This window comes from Melanostigma gelatinosum (assembly GCF_949748355.1).
Source record: "Melanostigma gelatinosum genome assembly, chromosome: 22".
Classification (NCBI taxonomy): Eukaryota; Metazoa; Chordata; class Actinopteri; order Perciformes; family Zoarcidae; genus Melanostigma; species Melanostigma gelatinosum.
The window spans coordinates 1,898,009-1,906,086 of NC_136655.1; the positions used below are offsets into that span (position 1 = coordinate 1,898,009).

At 46.1% G+C, this 8,078-nt stretch overlaps 1 pseudogene across 1 annotated transcript in view; it reads left to right on the forward strand.

Moving 5' to 3' along the window:
• Positions 1 to 1,174, forward strand: part of LOC306796066 (nuclear pore complex protein Nup107-like) — a 5,125-nt pseudogene extending 3,951 nt beyond the window's left edge. Inside the window, exons 14-17 of the transcript XR_013773210.1 lie at positions 1 to 24; positions 150 to 263; positions 744 to 911; positions 989 to 1,174. The exon at positions 1 to 24 is cut by the window's left edge and continues 166 nt beyond it. The product of XR_013773210.1 is annotated as a nuclear pore complex protein Nup107-like (transcript). The remainder of the gene's footprint in view (positions 25 to 149; positions 264 to 743; positions 912 to 988) is intronic.
• The last annotated feature ends 6,904 nt before the right edge of the window (positions 1,175 to 8,078 follow it).

The following is an 8,078-nucleotide window of genomic DNA, read 5'->3' on the forward strand; positions in this document are numbered from 1 at the left end:
GCCTGCAGCTCGCCAGCGACGCCGGTGAGACGCGGAAAACAACCCAAAAACACAACTGACGGCGGTTTGATGAGTGAATACTAAACCTGCTGTCTGTGTAGGTCTGGATGTTGCTGCGATAACCAAGCTACTTCTTATGTGTGCGTTAGGCCGCTCTGTCTGCCTGGTCGTGCCGTCTGGACGTTTTAACTGAAGATGTGAAAGAAAGAATCTACAACGTGCTGCTGTTCGTAGACGGAGGCTGGATGATCGACAACAGACAGGTAAGTGTTTACGACGCCACGCGTGAGAACCAAACGTTCTCTCTCAGGGAACCAGAAACTAAACCTGTGTTTCAACCAAAGGAACCAGAAACTAAATTTAGTTTCTGTACGATATCGTCAGCTGCTTAAAAAGGCCCTTTATGTTCCTGGTTTAGCGCCTCTGGTTCCACAGTTCCTGGGTCTAAAATTTCAAGGAATAGTTTGCCATTTTGGGAATATCGCTTGTTCCCTTCATGGCGGAGAGTTCTCTGTATCTATGCATTCAATATAAAGCTGCAGTCGCAAAAGGATGCACATATGCAATCTAGACGCGGTTAAACTCGATTAGCGGGGCAGGAAATGTTAAAATCACCTCTTAATAGGCCTTAATAACATCTGAAATCATGGGATTTATTTTGTCTAATTGACTTATAGAAGCAATAAGTTGCGATTGTTTGCACGTTTGTTTGGTTCGTAAATTGTTTGTTTTGTGTTTTTCAGGACTCTGAGCCGGATTCCGAGCGCAGCCACCAGATGGCGGCGCTGCGCTCTCTGTGTCTCCCTCGCCTCAACTTCCTGCTGCTCAGCGTTCTGCAGAACTCCTCCAGAGACCAGGAGGCGCTGCGCCTCGCTGACATCATCTCATCGGACCAGCACCGCCTCTACCAGGTAGCTGGAGAGATTTGATCGGCCCTGTACGTTGAGTTATGGGAACAGTGAGTTCATGTTTCTGCCCACAAATTCAGGTTTTCTCCAAAGAGGAGCTGAGGAGGTTTCTCCAGAAGTTGAGGGAGTCGTCGCTCTCTCTTCTGGACCGAGGACTCGACCCGCTGGGCTACGAGTTACAGCTGTGTACACACACACACTGAGCAGTGTTTGAATCACTGTTGTTTTTTGTTGATCTTTTTCCCTCAATAAAAGCCTGTGTTTTCCTGCAATGGTTTTGTGTAAATTGAATTTGAAGGTCTTAATGATTCTGGTGCTATAGAGCTGTGAATGATCTAAACGCCAGAGCAAACAGTTCAATGTTGTTGGTGTTTTGTGGCTTCCATCTAATTAAATTGTGAGGACTACAGAGTTGTTTACGGATGATAAATGGACATGGGTTCATGATAAGAGCACAGAGAGCCTTTAATGTAATGCCACGGTATTCGGGCTACTGAAAAATGACGAGAGTTAAGTCATAAATATTACAGTAAGAAGCAGGAAAAGCATTATTGATCACTTTTAAAATCCCTGTTTTCAAATTACCTGAGTTACATGCTGGCTTCTGCTATGACAATACATTAAAAGAGCAATTACAGTACCTCGAATGAATACAATATACACGATATAATAAGGTAATGTATATCATGTAATTGTAATAGGCACACACTACATGAAGTGTATATATATTAAACATGGATGTATCTTATGATATGGCGTGTAATAAATAAAAACAATGGAAATATTACTATTACTGCAAATTTATTCATATTAAGGTATTATTATGAGGACATCTGTCAACTTCTATCACAGTAGAAGTGATCAGATGTCCTAATAATAATAAAACTTCTACTATCACAGTAGAAGTTCACATGTCCTAATAATAATAAAACTTCTATCACAGTAGAAGTTCACATGTCCTAATAATAATAAAACTTCTATCACAGTAGAAGTTCACATGTCCTAATAATAATAAAACTTCTATCACAGTAGAAGTTCACATGTCCTAATAATAATAAAACTTCTATCACAGTAGAAGTTCACATGTCCTAATAATAATAAAACTTCTATCACAGTAGAAGTTCACATGTCCTAATAATAATAAAACTTCTATCACAGTAGAAGTTCACATGTCCTAATAATAATAAAACTTCTATCACAGTAGAAGTTCACATGTCCTAATAATAATAAAACTTCTATCACAGTAGAAGTTCACATGTCCTAATAATAATAAAACTTCTACTATCACAGCAGACGTTCACATGTCCTAATAATAATAAAACTTCTATCACAGTAGATGTCAAGTTCTCCCCTTCTTTGTGCAATCTCCACTTGAAGGAGTTGGACATCTACCCAGAGTTGCTGGACTTCACTCAATAACCACACTTTTCTTTTCCTCTTATCTTCTTTTATTTTGTGATTTCAAGGTTTCAGGTAAGTCGGTACTTTGCAAGTAAGCAAGTAGTTTGCAAACAAGCAGGTAGGTGAAAAACCTTTTGAACCAATAAACAAGAAAAGGGTTGTTTTTACAATGTTCTGGAAAATATACATTTTTAACAATTATTTCCTTTTCCCTCTTAAATTAAACAAAGTGCGACATAAATTCCCCAACTGTTATTATTAATGCATTTAGGGATTTCATTAAGTTAACTTCAGATTTTAAATATTTTACATTTACTTAATTTAAATAATGCCACCACAATAATATAATATCATAATCATTTTAACTAATTTCTCTGCTACATATAAGCTCACTAAACAATCATGACATCATTAAATTATGAATGAGAATCAAACATGACACACACTGGCATTTCTAGGGTTAACGACCGCACTGCCGGTTCGGCCCCGTGGCTAACACTAGCGGCTATCGCCTGCACAACCATTTACTTTCAATTGTCCGCTGGGTCTCCTGATGGGCTTGGTGTCTTACCGGCTGCCTCTCTGGCGTTTGTAGATCTGTTTGCACGGGGTTGGATGTTTTTGCGCTAAGCATTGCTTCAGTTTGCGGCTTCGCTTCACTTCCTTCCTTCCTTATTGATGTTGTGTGCCACCTCATTTATAGTCCGTGCGGCAACTCGGACTGCCGAAAGGTTCCTTTCCGGTTTGCAACATGAGTTCATTAATTATTTCTTTAGTTTGACTTCACACCTCCCACTCGATCTTCGCCTGGAAACGGTGTGAAGATCGACAGCTTCAAAGGCAAACTTGGTTCTCCTTTCCCTGCTGCGTTTGACTTTCTGCCTGTTCCTCTGCAGGTAATAGGACAACGAGCCGCCTGACGTCCCTGTGAAGGACGGTGGCTTGGATCTTTTCCCTCCTGATTTTGGGAATTGACTTGCCTTTCAGAGCTCTCGTGACAGGGACACAGTAGCTCGGGAAAACTCTTACATTGACGTCCCTTACAACGCCTTTATCATCTGGGGTCGTGCCGATGACTCTGCCAAGCTTGAACTGCCCTCGTAGCGCATTCTGGTCACACAGCCACACAACATCTCCAATGGCAACATTTCTTTGTTCAGTATGCCATTTGCTTCGGACAAATAAGTTTGGACCAGCGAGTTGGCTCCAGCTCCTCCAGAACTTGGTCACCTCCGACTGCATAGCTCTCAGTCTTTTGTACGGGTAGTTGTGAAAGTCAAAGGTTTTCAAGTCCCCACTTTGAGAGGCCCGGCCCAGTAGGAGAGTGTTGGGTGTGACATACTGAATGCAGTCCTCTTTGCTCTGTACTCTTGCGTCAATTGGACGCTCATTTGCTAGGTTGGCTGCGATGTAAAGAGTTGTCTGGAACTCACTGTAGCTTAGTGAAGCCTCATTCCCAAGATTCTGGAATGCCCTCTTTACAATTCGCACAGCAGCTTCTGCAGCACCATTCCTGTGTGGAGAATCGGCTGGATGGATTTTCCACTGCCACTCAGTTCCATTCCTTGCTGCGGTCTCTTCAAGGTTTGCTTTGTCTAGGTCCAAAACCCTGTAGAGCTCCTCCAGGACTGGTTTTGCTCCAATAAAATTGGTGCCTGGGTCCGACCACATCTTTCTTGGATGACCTCTGATTGCCGTGAACCTTTGATAAGCCATTAGGAAGCTTTCAGTTGACAGGGTGTTTGCCAGCTCGGTGTGAATGGCTCTGCTTGCCATGCAGCAAAAGACAACTCCCCAGACCTTAAGTGTCACTCTTTTCTTGACGTCATCTTTAACTTGGTAAGGGCCAAAGAGGTCAACTGATGTGAACTCAAATGGCGCAGCAGGTTCAGTCCTTTCTGGCGGCAAGTCAGCCATTACTTGTTGACACGTCTTTGCTTTTCCTCTCCTGCAGACCATGCAACCATCAACAACTTTTTGTGCGATCCTCCTCCCTTTAATGACCCATGCCTTCCTCCTCATTTTTAGGAGGGTTCCAGCTACTCCCTCATGACCTTCATTGTGGGCCTCTCGAGCTATCAGCTTGGACACCCAGGCGTCATAGGGTAAGAGGGGGATCCTAACTTGAGCTTCCTTGAAGCTTTGTATTCGGCCTCCACAGACCAGTAGCCCAGTGTCTTTGTCTTTGTGGACCACAAGCCTGTCTAACGTAGTGCCAGGGAAGGTTGTGTTTTCTTGCGCTGCAAGAAAAATGTCTCTCAGGGCATCCTCTCGTTCCCTTACAGAGATGACTCCTGTGGAGGAGATTGCCTCCCACTTTGGACTCTCCACAGCTTGGCTTCCTTTGCCAAACTGTTTAGCTGCTCTCCAGATCCATGCAACTGTCTTTACCAGACGGCTCAGAGTGCTGTATCTCCTGACATCCACCAGCGTTTGGATTGCAGACCCTGCAGGTAGCCTCCGTTGCTCTGTTTGTGCCTCCTGTTTCAGTTTGTGTTCCACTTGCTGCTTCTTAGCCTGAGCTCTGGTCAGTGCAGCAGCATATGCCTTTTTTTGAAGTTTTGTGACGTTCTCCCTGGCAGTGGCTGCGAGTTCTTTGGCTGATGTGATTGGCCACTCCTCCACTGGCAAGCTTAGAAACTTTGGACCTTTTTGCCACTCTGAGTCCTCATCGAGATCTTGATGGCTGGCTCCCCTTGTTATAATGTCGGCAATGTTTTGTGGGCCAGGAATCCACCACCAATCCTGGACCCTTGTGTTGCTTTGAATCCCCCCGATCCTATTTGCGAAGAATGTTTGATAGCCATAGCTTTCCCGTTGTATTGCACCAAGGATGGTCTGGCTATCAACAAAATGGTACCACCTCTGAATCTGGATTCGGCTGTGCAGTTCAAAGTACTTTTTCAGCCGTGAGGCAAACACTGCTCCACACATTTCTGCTTTGACAGCATCCCCTCCTTGATCCAAAGGAGTAAGTTTTGCTTTGGACTCCACCAGCCGGATGACCGGGCCCTGGTCTGAACTCCATCGGAGGTACATCACTGCTCCATAAGTATGCTCGCTACCGTCAGAGAATGTGATCGCCAGGGGACCATCAGTAAAGCTTGGGGGAGTCAGTGCTCTGGTGAACTTGACTTTGGCAAGTTGGCCGTACTCCTCAAAGAGCTTTATTGCGTCCTCCCTGAGTGCATCTGAGAGCGCAGTATCCCATGAGTCCTTTACAGGTGCACTTCCACCCTTTGCTTCCTGGAATGCCCTACGTACCAGGATAGCTCCCTTCTGCTTGATGGGAGTTACCAGGCCGACTGGATCATACAGCCCTGACACTTGGCTCAGCAGTGCTCGCCGAGTCAGGGGGTTGGGTGTTTGGGCTCTTATCTGCTCCTGCAGAAGGTTTTGGCTGAGTCTCATCTTTTTCTTTCTCTTTGAGAAGTTTATTCCCACCATGACATGGAGTTTGTCCTCTTCTACCATGTAGCCAAGGCCGAGTGCTTTATTATCCTCGTCTCGCATCTGGTTTGGTAAGACCATGGTCTTTTCCGCAGCCTTTTCCAGCTTGTCACTGCACTCTTTCCTCCCACTTTGCTCAGAATAAACCCAAGGTTTGAGCTCGAACCCGCCAGCTTTCAGAATCTGTTGCACATTCGCCGTGATGGTTTTCAGCTGGTCTAAGTCATTGTGGGACGTGAGAATGTCATCAACGTAGCTGTCTTCTTGAATAACCTGCCGTTCCTCTTTGAGGTGAGTGAAAGGTGGGAGGTTGGCAGTTTCACGCATTGCAAGCTGTGCGATGCATCCTGCTGGCTTGTCACCGATGTTTACCCTGGTGATTGCATATTCCCCCAGCTCTTCGTCCTCTGAATCACGCCAAAGGAATCTATGCAGGTGCATCTCCTTTTCTTCCAGCCAGACTGAGTTATACATCTTCTTTATGTCCCCCAGAGCAGCATGCACTCCACCCCTGAATCTCAGGAGCACTGCACGAATCTGGTTGAGGACATCCGGGCCTTTCATCAGTAGGTCGTTCAGGCTCACACCTCTGAACTTTTGACTACTGTTCCAAACAAGTCTCACAGGGGTTGTGACAGAGTGGGGGTTTGGAGCAATGAGGTGACTCACATACCATACTGGCCCATGCCAGTTGATCACTGTGTCTCTGGATAACTTGGTTGCAGCTTTCCGATCTATCATGTCATGGACTTGAGCAGTATAGGCAACTTTCCATTCAGGTTCTTTGGCCAGTTGCTTTTCCGTCCTGAGGAATGTGGCCTCCACAGTCCTTTTATTGTTCGGCAGGGAGTCTGGGTTCCCTACCCATGGATATCTGGTATGCCAGTGTGGTTCTTTGCTGTGGGCGTCTCCTGTGACGTAGGTGAGACCCTCTTTCACCACTTGGAGTTCTCGCTCCTCGGCAAGAGTCATTTCCTTGCCACCCGGCTGACAGTTCCCACAGCGGCAGCCTCCACACTTTGGCTCACATCCTGCGCCGATGCTGTCCCATCTCCACCACTTTAAAAAGTCCTGGTTGATGGCTGAAGTGCTTGATTCACAGAGCTGGATGGTGCCTTGATTATTTGCCAGCGGACCCTCTGGGACCATGCTGGTGAGTTGTTCCTCATATCTTGCAGCCGCTGCTCTCATCGACCTCGCAAAGTGTGTCTTCGACATGTGAGCTGACACGGTGAGTTCTTCAAAGAGTTCAGGATGCGTTCCTCCCACTGTTTTCCCCAGTGGACCGTCCCACAGCACAAGGTCTCCAACAGCTCTGATCCTCTGTGGCGCTAGTTGACCTTCTTTGTGGCTAATGAGCAGACTTATTTCTTTAGGTCTCCGGAGTTCATCCAGCGGTGTATCTGGGAAGAATCTCTGGAGCTCCTTTGGTTCCACATGTTTGTGTATCTCTGCAATGCTGTCCAGTCCATAACACACCAATTGGTGGGCTCTGAGAGTGCCTTTTGGTGTCTTCACTCTGATCCTGAGGAGGTATCGTTTCGTCTCTACACGAACCTCCATGCCCCCAACTCCATGGACGACAAGTGCGACTTCTTCATTTCTGAGGTTTAGCCTGCTTGCAGTCTTGTGGGTTATGTAATTGGTGTCAGAAGCCAAATCGATTAATGTTCCAATTTTCTGCCCAGCGTTTGCTGTGACCTCGACAAGCATCATCAGTACTGGCAGCTCTTGAAGTCCGCTTTCCCCTAAAAGGCTTGGTTGGTCTTTGACAGTATTGAAAGCCCTGGATGCAGTATTGGAAAACACATTTCGGCATTGGTTTGCCAATTCAGGTGAGAGTTTCCCGAAGAAGCCCTCCTGCTCCTCTGTGTACTTCCTCCTGCCTTTATCCCCTTCCGGACCGAACCTGCTCCTCTTCTGACCATCGCTGCTTCTCTTCTGACCATCGCTGCTTTTCTTTGCCTCAGCGTTGGGGCACAGATAGAAGTGATGCTCAGGAGTATCTGCATCCTTGCAGTCCTGGTTTCTGCACAGGAATCCAGGTTTGCACTGTGAGCCATCGCCATGAACCTCCAAACATCTTTTACATGCTCCCAACCTTTTTACTGCAGCTCTCTTCTCTGCTAGTTTCAGCGCTCGGAACTGTCTGCAAAAATAGATCTTCCACTTGTGTTTTACATCACTGCAGACCACACACCCTTCCTGGTCGTTGCTTGATTTGGTTGACTTGGTTCTGGCATATCTTGGCTCCACCTTGGTTTCTCTCTTGCTTGGCTCTTCCTCCATCAGTTGCTCAAGCTGTTCATATATGCTCTC